This window comes from Polistes canadensis, unplaced genomic scaffold (assembly GCF_001313835.1).
Source record: "Polistes canadensis isolate GaletaPanama2010 unplaced genomic scaffold, ASM131383v1 scaffold_45, whole genome shotgun sequence".
Taxonomy (NCBI): domain Eukaryota; kingdom Metazoa; phylum Arthropoda; class Insecta; order Hymenoptera; family Vespidae; genus Polistes; species Polistes canadensis.
In genome coordinates, this window is record NW_014569592.1 from 658069 (window position 1) to 664579 (window position 6511).

Genomic DNA, 6511 nt, shown 5'->3' on the forward strand with positions numbered 1-6511 from the left:
TATATATATGTATATCGAACGTATAAGAGTGGTGTATCGACGTATTGGTAAAATATAATATAATTAATTTGCATCGTTAAATTTATACTCAAAATTTATAAACATCTGTCGTCCGAAAGAAGATTATTTTGAATCGGTTAACAACGAGACGCGTTCCGGCAGATAAAAGTTCGACTATCAAGGAGTTTACTCGGTCGTTCCCTGTTTTTTTCTTTTTTATGTATCTTTTCTTAACCGCTCGGAAATGAGTTAATTTTTCGTCGATATCTTTTTCGTTTCGGCAATCAGATAAGCACCTTTCACACGAGTAAACCGGCGGTCGGTCTTTGAGAAAAGCTCGTAAGTACTCGTATCTCAGCAACCAACCAAATTATCGCAACAGATGTCAACAAATATATATATAAATATATATAAACGTGCATATATATATATATATATATGTGTGTGTGTGTGTATAAGTATGCGTACGAATTCGTGTATGTATACTTAAAAGTATACATGTGGTGGATATGCGTAAAAGTACGTATACGTCTATGTGTATGTGTACGTTTGTGTGTGTGTGTGTATTTTACTGGATGCATCCGGTGGTGCTGAATTTTAAATTAAAATCATTTCGTTCACGATATTTCGTTCGATAGTCAACGATGATGGTGGCGAGACATTCGTAAATTTCGTTGACATCTTAACTCGGCTGACTATCGAAAGGAGAGAACCCCTATTACTAAATAAAGTGGTCTTTCCTCTTTTTTTTTTTTCTTTTTGCCAGCTGAATCCCATTTAATCGATGAATATTCGATCGAACGATAATATTCTTAAATATTTACTCTGGTGTATGTTATATATTTAATAGAGTTGATGTTGGTGGTGAACGTTACCGCTTTAGAAATGGTTGAAAAAAAAAAAAAAAACAACTTTTTTTTTTTTTTTTACATATATGATCTTATCGAGAGAAACCTTTTTCCCGTTAAAGTTTAATACACAATGCGACCATACCGTTTATTATTCATAATGATTTTTTAATCTTATTGAAACTATATAGATTTTAGTTGATTATACAAATAATATAATACAATTTCTTATTGATTCGAATTATTTAAATTTATCGATACGATTAATTAATACGATTTGTAATACGGGCAAATAATTATTAAAGAATATTTCATATTTTGTTTCTTTTTTTTTTTCTTTTTTTATTATATAATACGATAATATATTTTGTTTTATTATATAATACGATAATCAGTTATAATGTTTTAACCGACAACTAAATTCTTATTATATTAGACTCGAGAATTTATTAACCTCACCCACGTATTCATATTATAAATAATACCTAAATATTTTTATACACTAGCATAATTTATATATATATTTTTCTTTTTACTCTCCCTTTTATACAAGTTCGAGTCACTTCTACACTAAACATCATCCATCCCACACTTATCCAATATTATCAAACGATCGCATTCTTTTACCGCCACTTTCAAGTCAACACAACACACGAATTCTTTTTTTTATCCAAACGGGTCACCCATCCACTTTTATAACCATGCTCTACGTTACTTAAATTTAGTGAACTGACACTGACTGGAAATAGTAATCAACACTGGGTCATTGACTTTACATATTATTAAATGTATATATATAAATGTCATATATTAAAATATATAATATTAATTAAATTTATATGTCGGTACATATGTATGATAGTTAGAAGGGGACGTGGGGGGGGGGGTAGGAGGGAAGAGTATAGGAAAAGGGAGAGCTTGTTATACCGGTCCTTGGCAAAGGAAACATTGCTTGTCCTATCAAACGACGACGACGACGACGATGATGATGATGATGATGATGATGATTATGATCATTATGATGATTATGATAATTATGATGAGAAGAAGAACGAAGAAGACGAGAAAGAATCTTAGCTTGTCCACCTAACTGTCACACGTAAACTCTCTCTTTCATTCTGACAGGCTGCACGAAACCTGCACGACAAATAAATGCTGTCGATAGAAGCAATTTTGCGTTTCGTGATCCTCCTTCCCTTCTATTCCTTACCCTAAACTCCTCCCCCCCCCCTTCACTCCAACCTCTTATTACCTTTTCTCATCATTAGCATCTCAAGGTTGGGCATAAAGTACGAACGCGTATAAGTGTAATTCATAAAAATCGTATGTAAATAAATATTTTGATGCTCTTGTTTATAAACGTATCTTCTTTTTCTTTTTTTGGTTCATTAAAAATGTTTACTCTTGCCATGTATAAAAATAATGTATAATATTAATACGAAAATTTATACAGGAATAATAATGAAAGATTTTTTTTGTATACCAATAGGATATCTCTATTAATACGATTAACATGTATATCGATGATAGTAGTACTATATATATGATTATACTACTGACACGAATATACAGATTGTATATATATATATAATAAAAAACGAATATATTGAGACCGATAAATAATATTAAATTGACCAATAAGTCCATAGAATATTTTTTTTTAATAAATAAACAATAAAAATTGCATGAAATTAATTAAACTATTATAATTATATTTAATTGTCAAGGAAAACATATACATATATAAAAAGAAAATAATAGAAAAAAATTAATATGACAAATTATGATAAAATTGTTTTACATATCATATAGTGTGTTTCAACCCAACTGTTACGAATGACAATTATCTTCTCTCTCTCTCTCTCCCTCTCTCTCTTTCATTCTCATTAAAAATAATATAAGTATGTACTCGTACGTTTTTCACCGTGGATTGCAACAAGTAAACTCTACTACAACACTAACATAAAATATAAAGAAGAAAGAAAAAAGAAAAGGAGGAGGAGGAGAGGGGGTGTTAAGGGAAGAGGGGAACACGAATAGGAGAACTAAAGGGACGTACACGTTTCTCGCACACGACCACCACGCTTCGTGCATGCTCACGTTCCGTTCGTTCTTTCGTCAAAGCCGAGGGTGGACCTGTTGAATTCGACGGAATGGGGTAGGGGAAACAAAAAAAAAAAAAAAGGGAAAGAAAGAAAGAAAGAAAAATATCTATGGTTGAATCACCAGAGGGGTACGCCCGTTTACGGGAATACCTTTGGATACCATAACCCCTCCCCCTCGACAACCCCATAGGATTCTTTACAAACTTTCGAGGTCATTGAAACGACCAAGGGATGATCGAATGATCGCAAATTGTTTCATGAACAAATCAAATCATTTTCTTTCGTGTGAACAAATGTGACAATATGAAAAAAAAAAGAAAATTATTATTTAATAAAAATATAGAGAACATTATTTCGTTTTTCTTATTTGGACTTATCATTAAAATATTAAATATGTGGATGTGGGTGAAAATCTGGTAGGTGAAATTTTACGCACATACACATAAACACACGTGCGCGTATACACGCAAAATTGTTGAAAAATTTCAAATGCCACATATTATTTTATCATTATTTCCAAAAGGTTATAATGTATACATTTATAACGGTTATTAACATATTCATATAACATAATTTGTCGAATTCTACAATGTTATAAAATATACATTTATAAGGGTTATTAACATATTCATATAACACAAATTGTTCAATCGATATGCGTAAATCAATGTGGGCTTGCTCGATTAAAATTAACAGATAGATAAGGTAAGAAATAAGAATAAAGTAAAAAGATAATTTGAGTAGGATTAAATTAAAAAAAAAAAAACAACAACAACTAGAAAAAGCGGTATGTACTTGCATGCATCCATCCATAAAAAATTCAATAAGGGTTGTGTCCGAAGAAAATTAACGGAGAAAAGTGTTAAGAAGAATAATAAAGAGAAAAATAAGAATAATAAGAAGAAAAGGAAGAAGAGGGTTGGCAAGTCGCGAGTTAAAAACGACAACGATGGTGGTGGTGGTGGTGGTGGTGGTGATGGTGGTGGTGATGGTGGCCGTAGAGAAGCAACAGCAGCAGCAGCAGCGAGGACAGGTGGCAACGAGACGAGAACCAGGGAACCTCGGAGGAACCGAGTTCTCACGCGCGAAACTTCCAGCTGCCATCGGAGATATACACAACGATTCACTGGGTCCGATTGCACAGACGCCGTACAAAGTCGGCATGGCATGGCACGGCGTGGCAGGCACACCACTGCCACACGCCTAAACTTAAGTACGAACTTATTCACCCCCTCGTAAACAGCTATACTAGTATACTTAAGAATGTATGAAGGAACGCGGATAGAAAGAAACGAATCTCCTTACACAACGCGGAAATAATCGAACAGATGCCCATGGTCTTGCGGTTGGTCAGGAATCTACTAAATAAACTTTCAAAGAGAGGAGAGAAATACCAACGCGGGCTGGGGGGAGATAAAATAAACCTCTCTTCCACCCCTCCCTTTTTTAAACTGTACATTCCTCTTCTTATTTATATTCATATTTATCGGATTTTCTATTTCAATTATTTCCCCATTAAAATTAATTAAATGACTACTTATTTAAATCATGTATACTTAACGTAATCGATGATATTAAATGAGTAATGAAATAAATTAACGAATAAAACGAAGGCTTGTGATTGTGTGTTGGATTTAATCGAATAATTAATGAAAGTAATTAGAACGAATATCAAAGTATCACTTCTAAGTGTATTCTTGTATATAATCTTACACTTATAGTTTGAGAATAAGGTTAAGTAATGACAAGAGGATGCGTTGTTTGTAGATATGTCGTAGATAAGGTTGAATCGAGTCCGTATCACGAGTATCATGAAAATCATTTCCATATAACTCGTGTGCATATAAACGTATTATCGATGTTTCAGATAAAGACTGCCATTATCGTGACCGGCTAACGCTTAAGGCGTTCCCTCGAACGATCGATAAAGGTTGGTTTCATCATACTATAGTAATGCACGACGAGATTCTTCGTGAGAGAGAACCCTCTCAACGATCGACGAGGCGTTAATGATCGATCGATCGTAGAAACCCATGATTCCAACGTCCGGATTATCCACGTATCTGCCCACCTTATAACTTATTCTGATCTTCTGAGGTAATAGCTTCTGGTTTCTTCTTGTAATCCGATGCTTGAATTGGTTGGTTGGTTGGTTGGTTGGTTGGTTAGTTGGTTGCTTGTTTGTTTCGACGACGCCGCCACCACCACCACCACCACCACTTCAGGGTGAATACTTCGAATACGGTTAAGCTCATTATCCTTATTATTTCTTCGGTGCAAAATAACACGCGAAAATTACCCCGTGCTAATGCAACCTAATGTGCCCAGGTACATACATTTAACTCCTATACGTATTTCTATTTTTATAATATTTATAAAGTTCGATCATATATGTATTAGGTTTATCAGAAAGTTCATGTTATTTATATATATTATTCATTAGATATTTCTAATATACATAATTGTTTTACAAAATCTTAACCCCTCCATATATAAGTATTAAAAGGTCTGAAAAAATATTAAAAATATAAATCACCGTTATAAAACTCGTTGAGACAACAAAAATACCATATACATTGATATAAATTTCCCTTCACTTAGAAAAATCTCTTATGAATATTTTAAATATATCAGTCAACTATATAAAATATACAAACATATTTCCATTAAAATTATGATTATATAAAACGGATACTCATTTCCGGCTTTGATCAACTAGCTAGCACGGTGGGCACGCGATGATCATTGAAAGCAACCGGACAAGGATCTACTCGAGCAACTACACGAGGAAATAATGCCCCTCGTGCGCTTCAATGCGCAATTTCATTTCGAAATAAACCACACGACGCTTAATGACTTACTCTGATTACCAATGATCATCATCCACCACCATCACCACTACTACCATTACCACCTGCTGTTTATTCTTAATCTACGAGGGTTCAAGCCGCGACATTATGACCTTTCGTGCAACAGGTTATCCTTCTATACGTCCCTCACCCCTTAGTTCCTCGCCCTTTCCATCCTTCCTTCTTTCCTTCTCTCTTCCAAAGCTTGTGCACTGACTCACTACTCGCAGGACTCGGTCGAATCAACGCTTCTACTACTCTCTTTAGCATCCTTCTTTATCCCCCCCCCCACTCATTCACTCACTCTCTCTCTCTCTCTCACACACACACTCTCTTTCTCTTTCTCTCATACTCGTTAAGACTAACCGAGCAAACGAGGGACAAAAGGCGCCCTCTTCTCGTCCCCCTAGCGTTGTCCTTTTTCCTCTGGCAATATCTCTGTGGAGGTCTTCTTGCTTTAGCAGCAGCAGCAGCACGAGCTCACCACGTGCTCGGTTGCCCTCGCCATGCGCGGCGCGCGCGCCACGCATGCGCCGCCCGCTACCGTGCGCAACTCGTGCTGCGCACACGTCTGACCCGGGCCCGTCTTCTTCCCCCACCAACTAACTTTTTCCTTCCTTCCACCACCACCACCACAAGCATCACCATCACGACGCTTTTACTCCCTCTCTTTCTAGCTCGTGGACGGACGTGCGCTGAAATCGTGCGT

The 6511-nt window shown here is 35.5% G+C and overlaps 1 protein-coding gene across 3 annotated transcripts in view; it reads right to left on the minus strand.

Moving 5' to 3' along the window:
* The window catches only part of LOC106785090 (tubulin polyglutamylase TTLL4-like), a 74462-nt gene extending 68398 nt beyond the window's left edge, over positions 1 to 6064 (minus strand). Inside the window, exon 1 of one of the 3 annotated variants that reach the window (XM_014745248.1) lies at positions 5815 to 6064. The gene's annotated coding sequence lies outside the window, so the exon portion shown is untranslated. Of the gene's footprint in view, positions 1 to 5024; positions 5120 to 5814 lie in introns of those variants that run through there. The other 2 variants (XM_014745249.1, XM_014745250.1) reach the window with 2 other exon arrangements.
* Positions 6065 to 6511: the final 447 nt, after the last annotated feature.